The sequence below is a fragment of the Hyperolius riggenbachi genome, chromosome 12 (genome assembly GCF_040937935.1).
Source record: "Hyperolius riggenbachi isolate aHypRig1 chromosome 12, aHypRig1.pri, whole genome shotgun sequence".
NCBI classification, from domain to species: Eukaryota; Metazoa; Chordata; class Amphibia; order Anura; family Hyperoliidae; genus Hyperolius; species Hyperolius riggenbachi.
In genome coordinates this window covers 131,392,912-131,418,203 of record NC_090657.1, presented here as the reverse complement: position 1 = coordinate 131,418,203, position 25,292 = coordinate 131,392,912, and the positions used below count along the sequence as shown (strand labels likewise).

At 44.8% G+C, this 25,292-nt stretch overlaps 1 protein-coding gene across 1 annotated transcript in view; it reads left to right on the top strand.

Moving 5' to 3' along the window:
* The window catches only part of LOC137540985 (septin-9-like), a 451,591-nt gene that overhangs the window by 153,318 nt on the left and 272,981 nt on the right, over window positions 1-25,292 (top strand). The window lies entirely within an intron of this gene.

The window sequence follows — 25,292 nt, the reverse complement described above, 5'->3', positions numbered from 1 at the left end:
ACATGGTATATGAAACATTTGACAATATCACCCCATGGCGCGTCATATTATCAACCAAAAACCAGAAAGCGAATTGGTTTGACAAAACCATCATAGATCTAAAAAAGAAAGGGTGCAGACTAGAAAGACAGTGGCAGAAATTGGGATCTGAGAAACATAAATCCAGCCTAGTTCATCACCTCAAACAATACCAAGAAGCGATAACCACAAAATATCTACAGCCAAGAACAGAGCTGCTCAACTCTTTTACACAGTCTCTCTGCAGTCTTTCATGCCTAAAACTTCCAACCACATTCTCTAGGAAAAGATGAGAAGAATTCTCATCCTTCTTCACTAACAAAGTGTCTGCCATCCGTACCAGCATTATACCAACAACATAAGTTGACCCTAGGACTTTGCATGTACCTATTGCCATATGACCATGGTAAGTCTTGCACACTCTGAGTGTGGAAGATATTGGTGTTCTTCAAAATCTCCACCCTACCACCTGTGATTTGGATCCCGGCCCAACTGATCCCTTAATGCAGTGCTCGGAGCTAATCAGACCAGCACTACCCTAAATAACTCAGTGGTCCTTGCAAAGTGGGCTATACCCAGAGGCTCTAAAGAAAGCAATAATAAAACCCCTCTTAAAAAAACATCACTGGACCCTGGATTCTGTGACCAACTACAGACCTGTGGCGAACTTACCATTCCTGTCAAAAGTTATTGAGAAGGTAATCGCTAACCAGCTAGAAGCAGGCTTACAGATAACAACATATTTGATACTTTTCAGTCAGGATTCAGGAAAAGGCACAGCACTGATTCGGCAATAGTCCGAGTAATGAATGATCTACTTACAGCAAGAGACACGGGTGAATGCTCAATTTTGATCCTTCTTGACTGGTCTGGAGCATTTGATACCGTGGATCCTGAAATATTAATCCAGTGATTGATTGAAGAAATACTGAGGACTAAGGGATGTTGTTCTCAGCTGGTTTCAGTCCTTCCTATCTGGCAGGTCACAGCAAGTATGCTTCTCTACGCCAGTGCAGTGGCGGCTCCAGGATTTTTTTTTGGGGAGGGGGGTGCTATGCAGGTGCTGGGCCAATTTCCGGGGTAGCTGATGGGCGTGGCAAAAAAGGGTGTGGCTACAACATAGAACAATGGGCGTGGCCATGACCGGATGAGGACGGAGCTAACTGTAATTTAAAGTGAACCCGGGGTGAGAGTGATATGGAGGCTGCCATATTTATTTCCTTTTAAACAATTCTAGTTGCCTGGCAGCCCTGCTGTTCTATTTGGCTGCAGTAGTGAACTGCATTACACCAGAAACAAGCATGCAGCTAATCTTGTCAGTTCTGACAATATTGTCAGAAACCCCTGACCTGCTGCATGCTTGTTTAGGGTCTGTGGTTGAAAGAATTAGAGGCAGAGGACCAGCACGGCAGCCAGGGAGCTGGTATTGCTTAAAAGGAAATAAATATGGCAGCCTCAATATTATTCTCACCTCGGGTTCCCTTTAAAAGTGCAACGCAAAGACAGAGGGCCCAAGTTTTGGTGACCCTTTCCCGAGAAAATTCACATAATTGTGCAGGTTTTCTCAAGAAAATACACGTAATGTGAGCAGATTTGAACAAAAAACATGTTCAATAATTTGGCAGATCTGACCCAAATATGCACAATCGTTGGCAGATCTGACCCCAATATGCACAATCAGGTAGCAGATCTGACCCCAATATGCACAATCGTTAGCCTGTCTAGTGGAATTACAAAACTGCATGAACACCAGCTGATTAAGGCTGAACACTGACAGAGGTGTTGGTGGTAGGTGGTCCACACATGATGGATAAAGTCCAAAACTCTCCCTACTTCAAATTGGGGAGTTACCATGCTGTATAAAAACTCAGTGCGAAACCTGGAGTGATCCTGGATGGAAAGCTAACACAGATAGCAGATATCAGCTGTTGTCAAATCCTCATTCTTTCATCTGAGAAATATAGTGAGAATTAAACACCTTATGCCAGCTGAAGACCTACTTACTCTAGTTCATGCATTTGTATTCTCCTGCGTGGACCACTGCAATGCCCTATTCATTGAATCCCTGGATAAAGTTTTGTGCCCATTACGACTAGTACAGAATGCAGCAGCCAGATTCCTAGCCAATGCCCCCCTGTGGCTCATACATCTACCCAGTTCTGCAAACTCTTCACTGGGTTCCAGTAAAATGGAGAATCCATTTTAAGATCTGCCTGCTGATGTTCAAGGCACTTAACTCCAAGGAACCCAAGTGCATAGCAGCTCTATTGGAACTGAATGCCCCTTCAAGCACCCTCCACTCTGCCAATAAGACAAATTTGGTTATTCCCAGGATCCACTCAAAAACATTTGGTGCTCAGGCCTTTTCCTATGCAGTCCCTACTCTATGGATACTCCCTTTCACAATCAGTGCAAGAGGCTCCTTCTCTGGACAGTTTTAAGAGAAGGCTAGAAACCCACTTCTTTTCCTGAGCCTTTGAGACTGCAGAACGCAGGGTCACAGCGCTTTGAGTCCCAAGGAGGAAAAGCGTGATAAAAATATTATTATTACTGTAATTATGATCTAAGATTTTTGTTAGGCCCACTTCACACTGGCAATTAAAGGGAACCTTAACTGAGAGGGATATGGATGTATGCTTTTAAACAATACCAGTTGCTTGGCAGTCCTGCTGATGTCTTTGGCTTTAGCAGTGGCTGAATCACACACCTGAAACAAGCATGCAGCTAATCCAGTCTGACTTCAGTCAGAGCACCTGATCTGCATGCTTGTTGAGGGGCTGTGGCTAAAAAGTATTAGAGACACAGGAACAGCAGGAGAGTCAGGCAACTGGAATTATTTTAAAAGGAAAAATTGATATAATTCTCAGTTTAGGTTCCCTTTAAGTGGCAAACTGTAATGATCTGCGCTGCTGTCTGCACAGGCAGACAGCTGTTTGACCATTTGTTAGGTCTGAGTGCTGCAGGTCCTTGGAAAAGAGACCTGTCTCCACTCTGCAAGCTGCAGAGTTGCTGTTCTGGGGAGGAATTTGCATCCACTTGTCATGCAAATTGCTTAGCTGCTTCCTCTGATGGCTTGCAGTATAAAAACCATTTCCTCCCAGAATTCCTGGCTGGTCATGATGGTTTGTTCCTGCTAACTTGCCTGGAAGTCTCAACCCTCTGCTTATAGTAGGCTATTATTGCTAGCTTAGAGTAGTTACCCTTTGGGAGTGCTCCTTGTACTCCTATTTAGTGCAGTTAGGTTGTGTTGTTAATTATCTGTATTACCTTGTACTGTCTATCTGTTGCGATTATCTTGTCGCCAGCGGCGGTCGACAGGAAATCTTTCTGTCTGTTGGGATCGCATTCGCCCTAACGGTGGAGGCGGTGGTTCCTTCTGTACTCTGTCTTAGGGGTGCAAGCCAGAGCAGCGGTTGCTACTGGTTACTCCTTCTCTGTCTGTCTGGATCGCATCCGCCTTAGCGGTAGTGGCGGTGGTTCCTTCTGTACTCTGTCTGGGAGTGTAGGCCAGAGCTGCGGTTGCTACTGGTACTCCTTCTGTCTGTCTTGTCTGGAACGAACGCTTGCTGTAGGCTCGGTGAGGTAACCGTTTAGCAATAGAGAAGTTCAAAACGCTCTACCCCCTCTATTCAAACCAGCAGGTGCAGGACCAGAACAGCCAAACCAATTCACAGATGTGCAAGAAGGATCCGCAAACCGAATGCTGGTAGAAAAATGCTGTGATACTTTATTCAAAAAATTCCACATGACATGGCAATAAAACCAGAAGGTTCAACTGACGCGTATCGGGCCTACAATCTGCCCTTAGTCATAGTTAGAAATGAACCTAGAAGGGGAAGGCTTTATGTAGGCAGGTGAGGGAACAAACTCCGCCCCATACCTCAATCAGCCTTCGCCTTAAAGGAGACACATACAAATATAATATATACATGAATACATAGAGAATGTGCAAAAAGGTAATAATATCAATTAAGAAATTTATAGTATAAAAAGATAAACTGTCTAAAAACATCCCTAGAAAGGAAGCTTATATGGCCCATATCAAAAAAGGAGAATCTATTTACCAAAAAAGGGGGGAAAGAGCACCTAAGCGCCAGGAGAAGGTGGAAAAGAGGAGGAAAATGGCAAAACTAATGATCATAGACTAAACTCAAATCCCAACGGGTATTAAGACCCCTTGGGGTGCGAGTATCCATCTTGTGGATCCAATATGCCTCGCGCCTTAAAAGCAATTTATAAGTATCACCACCTCTCCTGGGACTTACCACCCGTTCAACCCCCTGGAAAACAAAAGAAGAAAGATTTCCTTTGTGTTCGTTTTGAAAATGTTTTGAAACTGCCGATTTTTTAAAGGTGTTCCAGTTTGTGCCACAATAATGTTCAGCAATACGGGCTCTCAAATTGCGAGTAGTACACCCTACATATTGCAAATGACAAGCAGTACAAGAAATAACATAGATAACATATTTAGTATCACAGTTTATGTACTGCTTGATGGGAAGATTGGTACCTGTGGCAAAAGAAACAATGGAGGATCCCTTTTTGTGGCATTGACAGTAATGACAGGTTGTGAACCCGCAAGGGTAAGAACCCACTGTGGCTAACCAAATAGGGGGGCGGGACGAGAGGGGAGACTGAAAAGAACTGGGGGAAAGGATAGACCCAAGGGTGCGTGCCCTTCTAGCAGAGAAGCGGCACCCCTTCTCCAAGATGAACTTCAGTTTGGGATCTGAGTGCAGCACCGGGAGATATTTACTAACAATATTTGTAATCTTGTTGTACTCAAGACTGTACTCCGTAACAAAAGTCACCCTGTCATCCTGACCCCAATCCCGGTCCCTAATGTGTAAAAGTTCATTGCGTGGTTTGCTAGTACCTCTAGCGCGTCCCCTAATCAATTGTCTCTTGGTATAGCTGTTTAGCAAGCATTCACGTTCTTTATTCATTTTTGTGCTACATTGGTTAGTTAGGGTTGGCGTGTTTTGTCTCTGTTGCGCTTCTCGTGCGGGGACTGCGCCATTAGTGTGTTTTGTCGATGTTGCGCTTCTCATGCGGCGACCGCGCTTAGCGAGTTCGTTTGTTATTTTCCTTGGCGTTCTGCTCATTATTGTTAGCTGTGTCTGTTCCTTTGCTCTGTCTTACTCAGTCTGGTGTCGCTATTGGCAATCGCCATTCTTGCGATTGCGTTTCCATTTGGTTTCCACTGTTGTGTGTTCACCGTTGCCGGGTGGTGGCGACTAGATTGGTGGACACACATACATTCTGTCTCTGTGCTCTATCTCTCTACGGGCTATCTTGCCCTGCATTGCTTCAACTCGTACAATTCCCATCTGGCATCTGTGGCAGTACAGAGGCTGTGTTCCTCTGCACTCCACAGCTCCATCTGCTAGTGGGAATTTCCCTCTACAGGTGCATAGCACCATAGCTGGGTTCTGTTAATTTACATGCTTGTGGAGGATTTCCGCAGTGTCAGCGCGCATCTTGTGCGATGACCACGGAAATAATTCCCCAATCGTTACAGTATGACCAGCCAAACCGAAATTCCCAGTGTAGAGGGAATTTCCGATTTCCGATTTGTACGATTTTGTCGAATATGGTTCTTATACCTTTACGAGCTTCAAAAAACTAGACTCTGAAACCAAGGAAGACTTCCTTTCTGAATGTGTAAGATTTTTTCTGAATCCTACCTTTCAAATTACTGATTCGTCCACATCGGCTCTCCAATTAGCTTATATTCTATTGCAAGGAGATCTGTTTGTGTGGGCTGATGAGGTTTTGAAAAATCATTCCTGGAATGATAATCCTTATCAGTTCCTTACATTGATTTTTTCCCATTGGTTTAAACTGCCTTGTTTGCCATCTGTACTTGATGAGTGTGTACCTGCTAATCAGTCAGCTGTCCTATCCCTTCCATGCAAAACCATTCAGTGTGACAATCAGTTTAATGTTCCTGTTACTGCTTTGGTTACTAAGCGTATGCAGGAGGAAGGCATTGACAGCTCTTTTGCATTTAAACAGCAGCTGTTTAAACCTGCTAAAAAGAGAAAGTCTAAAAAACGCAAATACCTGAGTGAAACAATTCCTTTGGATGTTGACAATGGTATTGTTCAGCCTGTGTCTAGAAAAGCTTCCCAGCTGAAAAATCCGTTGCCCATAGCAACTACAAATAAGGAAAGTATTTCTGTAAGGTCTGAAATATGGAGTACACTTGAATGTGATAAATCCAGAGAGATTTCTCAGTCTCAGGTTTGGTTGCCCCAAGGAAAAGCATATGTGGATCCAGTGATAGGCAGAATTATTCAGTATATTAAAGGTTTAAGAAAATCTATGCATGTTCCTGATCCCAACCCGTATTAGTGTTATCTTGATACAGGGTTGTTTGAGCCTCCATTTGCTCCATGGGAGATTGGGGCTTTGATTGAGGAGTTCAAGATTGATTGGAAGGCGTTTTGCGATTTTTACAGAAAACGAAGGGATTCTTAATGCTCGTGTTAATTTTGTGTACACTTTGATTGGATCTGATGAGTGTGACGAATGTTTTGTGGATCCAGTGATTTGTGAGTGGCAGACGATTTTGGATGAATTGCACACACACCAACCAATTAACTCCAATAAAGTGACACAGTTATCAGATGATTGTTCCTGCCTTTCTGGGGTAAAGGAAGTGAGTTTAGACACTATGCGATCTGAAATGAATGGGTGTACCACTGTTGTTGACACCTTTGTGAATGCTAAAAGATCTTCTCCTGCTTGTGTGGAGTTTGAATCTGTGCGATCTGATGCCTGTTTCTCAGGTGTTCCTGCAGATTGTGATCGGCGTGAATGTGTCAGTTTTGTCAAACATATGTGGGATCCCTTGTCATTTAAAAACAGATCTTTTTCTCCCAGTGATTCTTTAAGATCTTCCATCTTTGATCCTGCTATGGGGAAAATTCCTAAACCATGCAGCCTCAAAAGTAATGATAATATGACTAATAAAGTTTCTCATGTTGTTGTCACAACCTCTTCTGCAAATAAATCTATGTGTCGCTCTGTTCACACCTGTAATGGCACGTTGCCAGATGACAGTTGTTCCAGTGTTTCTGTCTTGAACACTTTGCAGTCTGGTCCACAGATTGCGGAGGCGTGCGCTTTGGAAGCGTTAGTTTCACAACCCAAAGCGATCTTGGATTCGCAAATTTTGCGTTCTGACTCCTCGGATTCGACATTGTTAGCCGAGTCTAAGGGTGAGACAGCGCTTTGGTTTTGCGAATCTGATACTGAGGGATCTTTGCTTTGTCCAGTGAATGTTTCTGTTAGTCTACCCTGTACCATGGATGAAATTATGATGTCCACTCGCACTGACATTTGTGAGTCCCTTTCTTGCTCTGAGGAAAGTACTGACTTTCCACCCTGTACTCTGGATTAGTCAATATTACCTTGCAATAAATCTCCTGCAGGGAGCCCAGAGGCTCGTCTAGGTATTGCAGCTGATTTCATTTGTTTTTCTGCCATTTCAGAATTGCAGTCTGGTTTGACTGCTATGAAGGATTCTGCCTGCAGTGAAACTAGACTCAAGGAGTCAGTGTTGGTTTCACTAGATATTCCTGTGCATCTTGTTCATGAAGATGAAATTCCGTCCCAGCATATGGTAAAATCATCCCTGGGACATCTGCCCTGTATTTGATGTTCGGCCCTGTAACATGGATAGTTCAGAATCCGTGATTGCTTTGCCAGAAAACTTGGGAAATGATGCTTCTGAAGTCTTGTTTGATGTTCTGGAGATCTCCGAGTTCCTCCCAAAGGGTGCAGAACTTTTAGGAGGTGCCTCCTGCCCCGCAGGGCCGTCTGAGGTATTGCCCACTTCAGTAGGCATTGCTGCTATACTGACTACCTTTGCAGCTCTTGTGGAGCTTCAGTCATGCGTAGTCAATGATGAGTTCTGGTTGGATACAATTACAGTCACAGAGACTTCTAAGTCTGAGTCCAAGTCTTCTTTTGAAAGACCAGTACTTGTGACCACTACTCGTGATGATTCTTTGCCCAGTCCTGGTTTTGGTCTTGTCGTGACGGACTCTGAGGTTGGCAGTTCCTCGACATGTCCTGAGGTTTCTCTTGTGCTAGTGTACCCCAATGCGCTCTGTGGGCCAGAATGCCCAAGTGTGTCTCGGTTACCAGCATGCTCAGATGCTTCCTCAGTGGAGACATGTTCTGATATTGGTTGCCTGCCTGCATGCCCAGAAGTGGTCCCTGAAAGCCCTGATCTTGATGGTTGTCCTGGTAATCCTGAATCCGGAATTGTCATAGGTTCCATAGGGGTTCTTGATAGTTCTCCATGTGAGCCTGGTGATTGTTCTGGCCTCTTGGGATCTCTGCGGAGCTTCAAAGTGTTCTGGGAGATCCTGGGAGAAATGTTTCTTGGTACCCTGGATGGGATTAACAGTGGCTTCTCTGTTGAAAGGGACACTTCGAATAGGTATTGTGGCAGGTTTGGTATTTTTGGACGGTCCCTGGAAGGTGGTGGGTATTGCTCGGAGAGTGTCGATGGGTTCTTCTCTGGTATTCACAGTTCTGATGGGTGTTACGCTGAGACTTGTAGTACTGATGGGCATGTTTCGGTGGCTTCTCCTTCCGATGAGTTCGGTTTCAGGAGGATTGACTCTGGAATTGGGTCTTGTCGGGCTGCCCCGACCTTCATGAGTGTTCAATCAGACTGTTTTGTTGGAAATATCAGTTTTGTGGGACGTCTGGAAGCCGTCCCTGGAGGGGGGGGGGGGTAGGTCTGAGTGCTGCAGGTCCCTGGAAAAGAGACCTGTCTCCACTCTGCAAACTGCAGAGTTGCTGTTCTGGGGAGGAATTTGCATCCACTTGTCATGCAAATTGCTTAGCTGCTTCCTCTGATGGCTTGCAGTATAAAAACCATTTCCTCCCAGAATTCCTGGCTGGCCATGATGGTTTGTTCCTGCTAACTTGCCTGGAAGTCTCAGCCCTCTGCTGAGGCTAGGCTATTATTGCTAGCTTAGAGTAGTTACCCTTTGGGAGTGCTCCTTGTACTCCTATTTAGTGCAGTCAGGTTGTGTTGTTAATTATCTGTATTACCTTGTACTGTCTATCTGTTGCGATTATCTTGTCGCCAGCGGCGGTCGACCGGAAATCGTTCTGTCTGTTGGGATCGCATTCGCCCTAGCGGTAGAGGCGGTGGTTCCTTCTGTACTCTGTCTTAGGGGTGCAAGCCAGAGCAGCGGTTGCTACTGGTTGCTCCATCTCTCTGTCTGCCTGGATCGCATCAGCCCTAGCGGTAGTGGCGGTGGTTCCTTCTGTACTCTGTCTGGGAGTGTAGGCCAGAGCTGCGGTTGCTACTGGTACTCCTTCTGTCTGTCTTGTCTGGAACGAACGCTTGCTGTAGGCTTGGTGAGGTAACCGTTTAGCAAGCGTTCACGTTCTTTATTTATTTTTGTGCTACATTGGTTACTTAGGGTTGGCGTGTTTTGTCTCTGTTGCGCTTCTCGTGCGGGGACCGCGCCATTAGCGTGTTTTGCCACTGTTGCGCTTCTCGTGCGGCGACCGCGCTCAGCGAGTGCGTTTGTTATTTTCCTTGGCGTTCTGCTCATTATTGTTTGCTGTGTCTGTTCCTTTGCTCTGTCTTACTCAGTCTGGTGTCGCTATTGGCAATCGCCATTCTTGCGATTGCGTTTCCATTTGGTTTCCACTGTTGTGTGTTCACCGTCGCCGGGTGGCGACTAGATTGGTGGACACACATACATTCTGTCTCTGTGCTCTATCTCTCTAAGGTCTATCTTGCCCTGCATTGCTTCAACTCGTACAATTCCCATCTGGCATCTGTGGCAGTACAGAGGCTGTGTTCCTCTGCACTCCACAGCTCCATCTGCCGGTGGGAATTTCCCTCTACAGGTGCATAGCACCATAGCTGGGTTCTGTTAATTTACACGCTTGTGGAGGATTTCCACAGTGTCAGCGTGCATCTTGTGCGCTGACCAAAGAAATAATTCCCCAATTGTTACACAAACGGATCAGTGAAAACGGCTCAGATTACTAGTCGATCGGATCCATTTTCACTCCATTCAGCTCCTTCCATTTTCCCATTACCCCCCCCCCCCCCCCCCCCGATCCCCATCACCAAAGTGGATGTTGCTGGCTATAACTAGCTGGCTAGTATGAAGAAATGTTCCGTTTTCTCATTGCCCCCCATGCAGTGCTCACTGTTTTAGCCTCTGTTTCCGTGCCACTGGTCTTAGTGGTCCAGAAAATTGCTGCAGAACCAAATTTGCAGTCCTTTCAGCAGTGTGTGTTCGTGTGGAACGGATCCATTCTAACTGACCAATGTGAATGGATCCATAGGTTAACATTGGATCCGTTCAAATCCGTTAGGATCCGCAAATGGACCCTTTTTTTCCGCCTGTGTTAATTGGTTTATTTTTTTATTACTGTTTGTGGGATACTTAAAGGATACACAAGTCATAATCAAAGTGTCCCTTTATACTTACCTGGGGCTTCTTCCAGCCTTCGTAGTCTTGTAGGTCCCTCGCTGTCCTCTTCCTGCATCTGCGGTAAAACTTAGCTAAGTGGTCACAAACTAAGTCACGCTTTCTGTACATGCATGGAGTCTTAAAAGGAAGGATCGAGCAATATAAAAAAAAAAATCTACTTACCTGTGGCTTCCTCCAGTCCTTGGCAGCCGATATGTCACTCGCACAGCTCCGCTTCCAGCCAGATCCTTGGGGTCCCCTCCATTGCAGATGCCGAACTCGCCAGGTTGCGCTCACGTGGTCTGGGGTGTTCTGTGCCTGCGCAGAACACTCCAGACCATGTGAGCGCGACCACAAGCGTCGCTTGCGCAGGCACAGAAGATGCCACCCTGGTGAGGTTGGTCTCTGTAACAGAAGGGACCCCGGGCCACCAGATACAAGTGGAGCTGCGGCGATGGACATATTGGCTGCCAGGGGCTGGAGGAAGCCCTGGGTAAGTAAATCTTTTTTTAAATTGTCTCCTCACATCTGTCCTTTAATAAACAGTATTGCTTGACTTAGCTAAGCCATGGACTTTATCGGGCCACACAGCAGATCAATGAAGGGGACCAGGAGGAGAGAGAGGGACCTCCAAAACTACAGGGGCTAGAAGAAGCCCAAAGTAAGAAAAAGGGGACATTTTTTATTACGATTTGGGTATCCTTTGGCTACATTTGGATGGCCGTATTTGAGATCTATGCCCTGTTTGTGTCCACCAGGGCGTAGATTTCAACTTCCATATTCCGCATGCCGATCACCCGCTTTCCTATCGCCGAAGGTTACTAGTCCTGCTGTCTGTATGACAGAAGAGCTCCATAGGCCAGTCAGAAGCCAATCTCATTGGCTCACAATAATCACAGGGTCAGGAGCAAATGAAATTGGCTGCTGACTGGCTCGCAGAGCTCTGCTGTCATAGTGACAGCAGAGCGAGTGAGCTTCAGCGTCGGGAGAGCGACACGATTGGCGGTAGTGACAGATTTGTGCGGTGTGTCATTGGTAAGCCCGGTTTTTGTGCCAGCAGTCTCTGGTCCTTAAGGGGCTGGTACGGAAGTGGTTAAAGGGCAACTGAAGTGAGAGGTATATGGAGGCTGCCATATTTATTGTCTTTTAACCACTTCACCCCCAAGGGTTTTTACCCTAAAGGACCAGAGCAATTTTCACCTGTCAATGCTCTTCCCTTTCATTTGCCAATAACTTTTTCAATACTTATCACAACAAAATTATCTATATTTTGTTTTTCCCCTCACAGATTAGGCTTTTTGGGGGTGATATTTGTTTTCAGTAATTACTTTACTTTCTATGCATTTTAAAGGGAAAACAGGTAAAATATTTTAAAAATACACAATTTCTCCAATTCCATTTCCTATAGTTTTAAAATAAACAATGCTACCATACATAAAACTAACACGTTTTATCTGCCTATTTGTCCTGGTTATCACAAGGTTTGAATTATGTCCCTAGTACAAAGTATAGTGACAATATATTATTTGGAAGTAAAGGTGTATTTTTCTATGTTGTGGTTTTCGTTTTCTCATTGCATACTATTAATGATTACAAGCCCTTATTAGTAAATAAGAGTAAATACACCCTCATGGCAAACATATTTAAAAAACTGAGGCCCTAATGTAACTATTTATGCATTCTCTTTTCAATTCTGTCACTTCTGTTTTTTTTTACAAGTGTTTTATTTTGGTACAAAGTATATGAAAATAACAACTTTATTGCTTCTCATTCAGTTTACTGCCTAAAAAAATTCAAATGTCATAGGCTTCAGATCTCGAACACCCCACATTCTATTCTTTTGCTTGTCACGATTAAAATTATACCTTATATACATAATCAGATAGCTTTTTGGCCACGCAATACACACTTACCCATAAGCAGCACCAGTTAACTTTTCAAGACCATTTTTTGCACCAAAAGAATTATAGTCATGCTTTCTTAGAAAAGCCCATGGAGTGTCTGAACAGTCAAGAAAAGTCATAAATGTCACCATTCTGAAAACTAGAGACCCAGGCCTACTCAAATAATACATATTTTGTAACATTTGTACTTATGCGGTTTTGCAAAAATTTTACCATAACTTTGAAAATGGTATTTTTTTTTACAGATTTTTTCAGTTTGGTGCACAAAAAAATTTGAATGACTTAGGCCTCATCTCTCAAACACCTCAAATTGTATTCTCTCACTTGTCATGGTTAAAATGATACCCTATGTGCACAATCAGATACAGTGATGTGAAAAACGATTTGCCCCTTTCCTGATTTCTTATTCTTTTGCATCTTTGTCACACTTAAATGTTTCTGCTCATCAAAAACGGTTAACTATTAGTCAAAGATAACATAATTGAACACAAAATGCAGTTTTAAATGATGGTTTTTATTATTTAGTGAGAAAAAAAACTCAAAACCTACATGGCCCTGTGTGAAAAATAAATTGCCTCCTGAACCTAAAAACTGGTTGGGCCACCCTTAGCAGCAATAACTGCAATCAAGCGTTTGCTATAACTTGCAATGAGATACTGTATCTTTTTAGCCATGCAATACACTGTTAATCATGAGCAGCACCAAATGATTTTTCAGAGCCATTTTTTGCACCAAAAGTAATATAGTCATTCTTTCTTAGCAAAGCCCATGAAGTGCCTGAACAGTCAAGAAAAGCCATAAATGTCACCATTCTGAAAACTAGAGACCCAGGCCTACTCAGATATGCATATTGTTTAATATTTGTACTTATGCGGTCATACATAATTCCAAACATTTTTTACAGCACAGCACCCCTCAGACCCCCCCCCCCTGCCCACCCCTCAGACCCCTGTTTACACCCAATCACTCCCCTAATCACCCATCAATCACTCCCTGTCACTATCTGTCAACGCTATTTTTTTTATGCCCTAAACTGCCCCCTGGGGACTCCTGATCACCCCCCCACCCCTCAGATTCTCCCCAGACACCCCCCCCCCCCCGTGTACTGTATGCATCTATCCCCCCTGTATTAACCCACTAATCACCTGTCAATCACATGTCAATCAGGCATCCTCCGGCAATAGGCTCCGCCCACCCACGTCATCAACCCGCCGGCCAATCGGAAGCGCCGGCGGGTTGTTAACCCGACGTTCACCACATAGGAAGCGTATAATACGCTTTGTAATGTATACAAAGCGTATTATACAGGCTGTCTCCTGCCCTGGTGGTCCCATTGTCCGAGGGACCACCAGGGCAGGCTGTAGCCACCCTAGTCTGCACCAAACACACTGATCCTGCCCCCCCCCCACTTCCCTCTGATCGCCCACAGCACCCCTCAGACCCCCCCTGCCCACCCCTCAGACCCCTGTTTACACCCAATCACTCCCCTAATCACCCATCAATCACTCCCTGTCACTATCTATCAACGCTATTTTTTTATGTGCTAAACTGCCCCCTGGGGACTCCTGATCACCCCCCTACCCCTCAGATTCTCCCCAGACCCCCCCCCCCGTGTAATGTATGCATCTATCCCCCCTATATTAACCCACTGATCACCTGTCAATCACCCATCAATCACCCCCTGTCACTGCCATCCAACAATCAGCCCCTAACCTGCCCTTTGCGGGCAATCTGATCACCACTCACACCATCAGATCGCCCGCAGACCCAACGTCAGATCACCTCCCAAGTGCATTGTTTACATCTGTTCTCTCCTCTAAACACCCACTAATTACACATCAATCACCACCTGTCACTGTTACCCATCAGATCAGACCCTAATCTGCCCCTTGCGGGCACCCAATCACCTGCCCACACGCTCAGATTGCCCTCAGACCCCCCTTATCAATTAGCCAGTGCATTATTTACATCTGTTCTTCCCTGTAATAACCCACTGATCACCTGTTAATCACCCATCAATCACCCCCTGTCACTGGCACCCATCAATCACCCCCTGTCACTGCCACCCATCAATCAGCCCCTAACCTGCCCCTTGCGGGCAATCTGATCACCCACCCACACCATCAGATCGCCTGCAGACCCGCCATCAGATCACCTCCCAAGTGCATTGTTTACATCTGTTCTCTCCTCTAAACACCCACTAATTACCCATCAATCACCTCCTATCACCACCTGTCACTGCTACCCATCAGATTAGACCCCTATCTGCCCCTAGGGCACCCAATCACCCGCCCACACCCTCAGAACGCCCTCAGATCCCAGCCCTGATCACTTCACCAGTGCATTGCTTGCGTCTATTCCGCCCTCTAATCACACCTTAAGACACCCATCAATCACCTCCTGTCACCCCCTAGCACACCTACCCATCAGATCAGGCCCTAATTTGCTCCGTGTGGGCTCCTGATCACTCAGCCAAACCCTCAGATCCCCCTCAGACCCTCTTCCGATCACCTCCCCAGTGCATTGATTGCATCTATTTTCCCCTCTAACCACCCCCTGAGACACCCATCAATCACCTCCTGTCACCCCCCTAGCACTCATATCCATCAGATCAGGCCCAATACAACCTGTCTTCTAAAAGGCCACCCTGCTTATTACCGGTTCCACAAAATTCGCCCCTTCATAGACCACCTGTCATCAAAATTTGCAGATGCTTATACCCCTGAACAGTCATTTTGAGACATTTGGTTTCCAGACTACTCACGGTTTTGGGCCCGTAAAATGCCAGGGTAGTATAGGAACCCCACAAGTGACCCCATTTTAGAAAAAAGACACCCCAAGGTATTCAGTTAGGAGTATGGTGAGTTCATAGAAGATTTTATTTTTTGTCTCAAGTTAGCGGACATTGATTTTTATTGTTTTTTTCACAAAGTGTCATTTTTCACTAACTTTTAACAAAAAAATAAAATCTTCTATGAACTCGTCATACACCTAACAGAATACCTTAGGATGTCTTCTTTCTAAAATGGGGTCACTTGTGGGGTTCCTATACTGCCCTTGCATTTTAGGGGCCCTAAACCGTGAGTAGTAGTCTTGAACCCAAATGTCTCAATATGACCTGTGAAATCCTAAAGGTACTCATTGGACTTTGGGCCCCTTAGCGCAGTTAGGCTGCAAAAAAGTGCCACACATGTGGTACTGCCATGCTCAGAAGAAGTAGTACAGTATAATGTGTTTTGTGGTGTATTTTTACATATACCCATGCTAGGTGGGAGAAATATCTCTGTAAATGACACATTTTTGACTTTTTTTACACACAATTGGCCATTTACAGAGAGATTTCTCCCACCCAGCATGGGTATGTGTAAAAATACACCCCAAAACACATTATACTACTTCTCCTGAGTATGGCAATACCACATGTGTGACACTTTTTTGCAGCCTAGGTGCGCTAAGGGGCACAACGTCCTATTCACAGGTCATTTTGAGGCATTTGTTTTCTAGACTACTCCTCACGGTTTAGGGCCCCTAAAATGCCAGGGCAGTATAGGAACCCCACAAGTGACCCCATTTTAGAAAGAAGACACCCCAAGGTATTCCGTTAGGTGTATGGTGAGTTCATTTTATTTTTTGTCACAAGTTAGTGAAAAATGACACTTTGTGAAAAAAACAATAAAAATCAATTTCCGCTAACTTGTGACAAAAAATAAAATCTTCTATGAACTCACTCCTAACTGAATAGCTTGGGGTGTCTTTTATAAAGTGGGGTCACTTGTGGAGTTCCTAAACTGCCCTGGTATTTTACGGGCCCAAAACCGTGAGTAGTCTGGAAACCAAATGTCTCAAAATGACTGTTCAGGGGTATAAGCATCTGCAAATTTTGATGACAGGTGGTCTATGAGGGGGCGAATTTTGTGGAACCGGTCATAAGCAGGGTGGCCTTTAAATTTGTGACTAAAAATAAAATCTTCTATGAACTCACCATGCCTCTCAGTGAATGTCTTCTTTCCAAAATGGGGTAATTTGGGGGGTATTTATACTATCCTGGAATTTTAGCACCTCATGAAACATGACAGGTGGTCAGAAAAGTCAGAGCTGCTTCAAAATGGGAAAATTCACTTTTGGCACCATAGTTTGTAAACGCTATAACTTTTCCCCAAACTAATAAATATACACTGAATGGATTTTTTTTATTAAAGACATGTAGCAGAATAAATTTGGACAAAAATGTATACAGAAATTTTACTTTATTTGAAAAATGTCAGCACAGAAAGTTAAAAAAATCATTTTTTTTGACAAAATTCATGTCTTTTTTTGATGAATATAATAAAAACTAAAACTTGCAGCAGCAATCAAATAGCACCAAAAGAAAGCTGTATTAGTGACAAGAAAAGGAGGTAAAATTGATTTAGGTGGTAGGTTGTATGACTGAGCAATAAACCGTGAAAGCTGCAGTGGTCTGAATGGAGAAAAGGGCTCTGGTCCTTAAGGGGCGAAAAGACTGTGGTCCTCAAGTGGTTAAAGAGACCCTGCATTTCAAGTCTTTACTAGACTTTAGTACCTGAGCCTAGAATTCAAGTATACTTACATTCTAACACCTTTGTGCCTGCGTAAGCGCTTGTTTGCGAGCACTTGGCCGTGGTGCTCGTGATCATGCTCACGTGGCCTGGAGCATATTGCCCAGGCGTAGGAGTACTGTGCCTGTGCAGAATGCTCCAGGCTACGTGAGCGAACACGTGACCATTGCACTCGCGCAGGCACAGAAGATGCTGACCTGCCAAGGTCAGCTTCTGCATCGGAGGGGATCCCAGGATGCTAGAGCTGCGGCAAGGGACAGATTGGCTAAAAGAAGCCCCAGTTTGTCATTTTTAAAGTGCACATTAGTTTGTGCGGGCAGTGTTGCTCGGATACCCCCCCCCCCCCCCCAATTACGAATTTGAGTGAATCCGTCCACGACAGAATCGAAATCCGGAGATCGTGATCTGGATTTGAATCGGAGCTCGACTCGATATTAGCTGTGATTACATGTAGAATCCGTGATCATGGCCGTGATTATGGATTTGACTTTAACGTTAATAGCAAAGCCCCCATACATGCTACAATCACCAAAAGTACATGAATTATAAAAATTATCAGTGGCTACAACTTAAAAACATTTTTTTCAAAAAAAACTGATAGTTTTTGAGAAAATCGATTTTAAAATTTGAAATGAAAAAAGTATTCGTGATTAAAAACCACCAAAACACGCCAACTTTAGCGGTTAATAGCAAAGCCCCCTTACATGATATAAACACCACATTTTCAGGATACGTTAAGTAGGACAAGGTGAACATTTTTTTTTCAAAAAACCTTATAGTTTTTGAGAAAATTAATTTTAAACACTGGACGTTTTAAAACGTCCATTAACAAGGTAAAATTGGACTTTTTATACTATTGGTGGTCCTGAAGTGGTTAAACAATATCAGTTGCCTGGCAGCCCTGCTGCTCTATTTGGCTAAGGTAGAGTCTGAATAACACCAGAAACAAGCATGCAACTAATTTAGTCAGTTCTGACAATAATGTCAGAACCACCTGATATGCTGCATGCTTTTTCAGGGTCTAAAGCTAAAGGTATTAGAGGCAGAGGATTAGCAGGATAGCCAGGAAATCTGCATTGTTTAAAAGGGAATAAATATGGCAGCCAATATATAGCTCTCACTTTAGTTGTCCTTTAAGGCAAGGGTGTCAAACTCATTCATATAAAGCAAGAAGTTTTAAATCAGGATGATACCATTTATTGGCTAACTACAAATGAATAAGAATAAACAAGCTTTCGGCCTTGCAGCCTTCGTCAGGTTTACATCCTGTTAGTTTGCAAGCTGGTGGTATGGTATCATCCTGATTTAAAACTTCTTGCTTTTATTGATGGCTAACACGGTACAATACCCTACTGCTACTCATTCATATAAGGGGCCAATATTTAAACACAGTCTCATTAGTGGGCCAAATAGTTTATTAGATTTAACCAGAGGGAGTCTCCAGTGGGCACCCTAAAAATGCAAGGTACAATGCTTGAATGTGGCCACTGCACTGGTGTGCTCTGGACAGAAAGGCAGTATGTCATCATCTGCAGCAAAAGAATAGGGGCAATGGAGCGCACCAACTGTGCTGTAGGATACCTAGGCTGGGGGGTGATAGAGCTGTTTCACTTAAAGAGAGTGCTTGTGTGCAGCTTTCGAAGGTATAGACAGCAAGGGAGAAGACACAATGTAATGTGTGCAAATTGTAGACCCATATGACAAGTCACAATGTGAGCTGAGGACGGTGAATGCACAAGCCAAAAAATACATGCGCGTACATACATCTGTTACAGCCTGCTGATGCCATGGAAGTGGCAGCCGCTGTTGGTACAAGCACAAGTATAAAGCACAGGTTGGTGCTCTTAGTTTCCTGCTTTCTTTTACTGCATACAGTCATACACATTTGAAGCTTTTGAGGGCCACATAAAATGGTGTGTATGGCCACATTCGACCAGTCTTGTTTGACACCTAAACTCTTGCACAGGACAAAAGTAAAACTGAGAGAAATGCTCACCCTGTATGTATTTAGAGAGTTTAGCCTTTCTAATTCCCCCTCATCTGTGACTAATCACTGTAATTCGATGTCTCAGCTGTGCCAGTTCTGGAATCTCCTCTGCCAAGGCAGAGCAGCTGATTTGTAAATACAGGATGTTAAAGCGGACCCAAACCAAGCATTTTTTTAATTCAAAATATTTAGTTGCACCACACTGACACATACAAAGATAAATAAACACTCCTTCAAGCCTATAAAGTGCATGCTTTTCACCCTTATCTTTTCATAACTAGGGTTATACAGGTGGCAGCCATTAGCATTTCCTCCTTTGCCGGACACCTCCTACTCCACCAGTTTGCCGGATTCTGTCCCGGCTATATGAAAGGAAGGGAGGGGTTCCTCCAATAAATGTAAAATATTTTATATTTGTCATCATGCAGCTGAAAAAGGCGGATATTTATTATTATAATTTAGAAAATAGATTTTATTTCTGAAATCTTGCATTTTTAATTTGGGTCCACTTTAATAATAAGTCTACTTCCATGAAAGCAGGAAGTAGACACACTACAGATTTATTGCAGGATTTGTATTAGCTGCAACTAAGAATTGTTTTTCCTGAATCATGCTTTTGCATATCTTTTAGAGCAGAGAGGAAGTTCTGAATTCAGGTCCGCTTTAAGGGATTGTTATACTATTTAGGAGGATAGGGCACCATGCGCTGTTTGCCAGGGGTAGTATGGGGAGTGGTATCAAATCTCATTATTTGGCCATGCCCATAATCTGTCATGACCCTACCTACTTTTTGTGGTACTATTTCCCATTTATCCTCTGATCCCAGCAATGCACCTTGTTGAACCAATATTTCGCTTAGATCATACTATATGCAAACTGTTGTCAGAAGCATGTCAAAAGCCTGTGCATCCAATCCCAATTATTTTATCATTGTTAAAAATACACATATACATGTATATTTTTTCTCTAAACTGGTGAATTCATAAAACTAATTGGTGACTGTGAGATAACAGCACATAAGCACTATGCTCTGTGTTTTTCAACAGACTGTAGGAGGACTTGATTTATTGACACAAGATGTATGTGACCCATAAGCAATTTGGGAAACAAAGAAAGCCATGCACTTGCAGCGGCATTCAACATATAATACTTACTTATGAAGTACAGTTTGTAGTGTGTCATCATTTCTAGACAATGCTGCTATTGTTAGAAGAAAAGCTGCTCTGGGATAGTTGTGCGTACTGTGGGCTGGTTACATTTTGTCTTTAAGTATGAAGGGAGACCTGTAATGAAAGAGAGTAAAAGCTGCTAGCTTTATTTCATTTTAACCTCCTTGTGACCGCCTACTGCCGATTGGCACCTGCAAGATGGCTCCCCCAAGAGGAAACGGCGCGGGAAACTTAGACGCTGGAGAGGAATCGGCATGGGAGACTTGGGCGCAGGATACAGCCGGTATGGCTGATCCTGCTGCTGCACAAGTTCCCGGGCACGTTAAATACCATTCCCCCTCCAGGCTGCCATGGATAGTGGGGAATTAAATAATTCGGCTTCCAGCAATTGCTGGAGGCTGAATTATAGTGTTTTAAAAGTAACTTCAGCGCCGTCTTCTGACGGCGCTGAAGTTACTCCCTGTGCGCCGTAATTCCAAGGCCGGTCTATGGGGGCGCCAGCTGCACCCAAGTCTCCTGTGCTGGATTTGGCGACTTTGCCCCGTAACAATGTTTGGCATCAAGTCCTGGGGGAGTGTTTTGCTAGGGATTGCGTGCACTGATGCGCTCATCCCCACCGCTAGCTGACTGTTAGACCGTGAAACCACAGTCTATTTACATTGTACAACGCAGCGATCTACTGCAGCACTGTACTGGGGACAGCCCTGTCACTCGGCTTTCCCCTGGAGTGGCCCCCAGAGTGATCGCTCTCATAGGCTGATGCCTATGAGAGACAATCGCTGGGATTGGATGTTGGGGGGAGGGAAAAAATAAACAGAAAATTTAAAATTTTATTAAAAAAAAAAGACAAATAAATTATTTTTAAAAAAAACAAACGTTGCAGCAGCAATCCGATGCCACCAACAGAAACTCTGTTGGTGGCAAGAAAAGGTGGGAGATTCATTTGTGTGCTTAGAAGTATGGCTCTGCAGCGAACTGTTAAAGCTGAAGAGCACTGAATTGTAAAAAAAATAGCCTGGTCACTAAGGGGGTGTAACCCTGTATGCCAACTTCTGCTACCCAAAGTATGTGGAGGTTCCAGAGGTCAGGAAAACAAAAAAACTGAGAGAGCACCAGGAGCCCTAGGAGTACAAATTAATACTTACAGATCTGGGATGCAATAACGGCAACCATGGTGATGCATCTGTGGAGAGAATAGGTCCATCTCCGCTTGAAACCAGGGCAGTTTCTGGACTACATAGCTCCCAGAGTGTGTAGCTCACGACTCGAGTAAAATGTTATGATGCGGTAGATAAAGACACCACCCCTCCCCCCAGCATAGGTAGCCAAAGAAACCCCGCTTTCGTAGCTAGCCCACCTCCCCATCCAGAGAGCCCCACCCCCCTTTCCCCTTTGTATAGGCAGCCAGAGAAACCTAGCCCCTCCCACATTTTAGGTAACCAGAGAGAGAGCCTACCCCCATAGGTGACCAGTGACCCCCCCCCCCCTCTCCTCTGTATATGTAGTCAGTGAGCCTCCCCCTCCCACACTATAGGTAGCCAGTGATCTTTATAGGTAGCCAGTGAGCCTCCCCTCCACAGTATAGGTAGCCAGTGATACTCCCCTCCCCCGCTCTGTATAGGTAGCCAGGGAACCCTCACCTCCCACAGTATATGTAGCCAGTAGTCCCCCCCCCCTCCCCACTCCTCTGTATAGATAGCCGGGAAGCCCCCACCCCTCCTCTGTGACAGTCTGGGTAGCCAGAGAGGTCTCCCTCCTTCCTCCTCCCTTTCTTTGTGGAAGTAACTCACCTCTCCGTCATCCACATGCTGCATAGCTTCTTCTTCCTTCAGACCGTTCTGTTGCATTGGTAACAGTGCCCTCTTATTTGTGACAGAAGAGCATGTCACCTCAAGGTACACTGTTACCAATGAAACAGAACAGACGGAACAAGGAAGAAGATACGTAGCATGTGGATTACGAGGAGGTAAGTTACTGCCCCCTGTGTACTCCATGCGGTGTATAAGTTGAATGCTTAACACAGGGATTGCCCAAGATACATACAACCCATCGATCCTGTCGTATTTTGTTGTACACCCCCTTCCTGAACTCCCGCAACTTGGTGTGTAAATGTAGAGTATAGCACGGCTTCACTGGAGTGCAGTGCTGTGTGCTTCTGTCTTTCTGCTCACCACTTGCCCAGCATCTCCTACTGCATGTAAGCCTCGATTCACAAAACCGTGATAAATGCTATCACGAGCATGATAAACTTAGCATGCGGGTTAGCACACATACAGGCTTGCGTGCGTGATGGTAAAGGTTTGCGCACATTAACTTTCCCGTTCACGCACTAACATATGGGTTAGCGCGTGAATGAAGAGCGTTAATGCGCGCAAACCTTTACTTTTACGCGCGCAAACCTGTACGCGCGGTAACCTGCATGTTAAGTTTATCACAGCCATGATAGCATTTATCCCGGCTTTGTGAATCGAGGCTGCAGTGTGATGTGACATGAGGCGAGTTAGGTGCCAGCACTAGAGGGAGCAGGAGACAGACAGACACGAGTCACAAAGGGGGATAGAAGGAGGCACAGGGTGTCTGAAGGAGGAACAGGGGGACTGAAGGAGGCACAAAGGGGGATAGAAGGAGGCACAAAGAGGGACAGAAGGAGGCACAGAAGGAGAGAAAAAGGTAGAGGGAGGCTGAAGAAGGAATAGGGGGACAGAAGGAGGAACAAAGGGGGACAGCAGGCGGCACAGGGGGGCAGAGGTAGCACAAGGGGAATTAAAGGTGGTAGGCAATAGGGCCGAAGAAGGCACAAAGAGGCACAGGAAGAGATACAGGGGGACAGAGGAAGGCACGGGGGGTGGGGCAGAGGTGGCAAAGGAGGACTGAAGGAAACAGAAGGGGACACAAAGGGAGACAGAAGGAGGTGCAAGGGGACAGAAGGATACACGGTGCAGGGGTGGTACGTAGGACTGAAGGAGGTACTTGACAAAAGGAGGCCCAAAGGGGGGCAACAGGATGCATGGGGGGAGAGGTGTCACAGAGGGACACAGTGGAGGCTGCCTGCAGCTTACGCTATCCGGACTTTGTGATGTCTGCTCTCCAGAGTCCTGTGATGCTGCTGCTTCTCAGGACACCGAACTTCCTGTTGCTGCATACACGCAGCAAGAGCAGGTGATAACACTCGTGGGGTGGGGCTTGGACCAGGGCCGGGGCTTTTTCCAGGGTATGGTGTCCCCCAGGACCAATGCCTATGAAGGCCCTCTTTCCCCCACCACTGCATCCCCCCTTGCTGCTGCACCCCAGGTGGGGACCTGCCGTCCCTAAAAAGGAGGCTGCTCGAATCTTAGGTGATCCTAGGATCCAGGTGGTTGCCAGTGTTGCCAACTCATCCCTTTAATTACTGACACATCTAAGTTATACAGGTTCTGGGGCTATTTGCACATAATCAGTGCCTTAACTGCATCTACCTAGCCACAACACCTGTATAATTTATATGTGTCAGTAATTAAAGGGATGAGTTGGCAACGCTGGTGGTTGCTCTCCTGAAAATATAAAAGTGACCAAATATTACTTCATACTACTTCCTGTTGACACGATCCTCTGTAGCGGTAAGCACATAAAAGCGTGAGAGGAGGCGCCCCGAGTATAATAAAGGATATAAAAATAGATTAAAGTGGAAGGGTGGCTTACCTCAAAGAAGTCACCAACAGCGAATGGCTGACGTAAACAATGTTTCATTGGAAACAGTTAAGATGAAGCATTTCGTGGGCTACAGTAGATCCCGCTTCCTCAGGTTGAAATGAGTGTCTTAGAACAGCAAGCAGATCTTTTCTAGCTTTTAAAATGCATTGATGTCGAGGTCCAGTTTATCCCTTACTGATATATGATAGTAGATGGAGAAGTCTGTACTGAAGCTAAGCATAGGACTTCCCTCTTCTGCGGTGTTAGAAGTCCTCTTTAGTACTGAAAGCAGGCATCGCATAGTTACCTCATGATCCTGTTATGTTATCCCACACTTGGCCGAGGCGACAATACCAACTGCCTTTGCCAAGAATCAAGCATGTGTACAGCAGTCCTCCATGCCACCGATGCCTAAGGCGGTGAGGCCTGAGGAACAGTGAGGCATCTGTACAGCTTTGGCCTTGTAATGTCGCCTTGTAATGTCGCTCAAGGGATTGAGTCCCAATCCCTGCCTGGGGACATACCTCCTACATATGAGATAAAAGCATACTGCTCAGGCTCAGTGCATAATCCACCCAGATAAGTTCCTTGCTTGGTATGCATATCAATAAAGGAAACATTTCTTCACAGTGGGAAGAGCTGAGTGCTGCACTGTCAGAGCAGTCATGTGATTTATCATAGTGGGATAAATCTTCTTAAAGAGTAACTGTCAGGCTGCAGAGGCTAATTTAAACCTCTATTCTCCTGTGTTAAACAGTTTAGAAGGAAGCCCAAAAGCTATTAGTGAAGATAAAAATCTCAGTTACCTTTGATGTGTGCTTATCTTAAAGGCTGTTATAGACCCATAAGGACGCAAGCCGCATACTAAACTGCAAAGCATTCTGGGGCCCTCCCCTCGGCTGCTAATGAGACGTTACAGAAGCTTGTGTAATCAGTCCAGCTCGTAGCACTGATAAATCTCGGGGCAGAGTACTCTGCAGGAGTCAGCTATTGTTCCTAGCCACATGGCTCATTAATATTCACTGCACACTGTGTTGTTCAAGTAGGAGCTTATCTGTGATCAGGAAGCAGGCAGGACATGACGACACATTTGACAGAAAAACATGGAGCCTGCCATGAGCTGTCAGGAGCATCTATCTCTGCATATACTATATACAAATTCTGTGAAATCCAAACGTGGACAGTGAAATGCATATGTAATGTAAGTACAGCCAATCTTTAGCTACTGATATATGTGTTTATTTTCTCTGAGACCTTATACCTAACAGCTCCTCTTTAAGCAGATGGAATATATATAGGCTCAAATTCCGCTTTAATAAACCAAGGACTCTCCATCTTAGTAAATCAGGCTCATGAGCATGTTCACCTTGACTTGATGACTCTCAATAAAAAGAAAAATTATCAAAGATTGGTGTTAATAGAATTCATATAATGCATGGACTCATTACCCAATTCAAATTCAACAAGTTGTTTTCCATCATGTTTTTTTGCTGTAATACTTG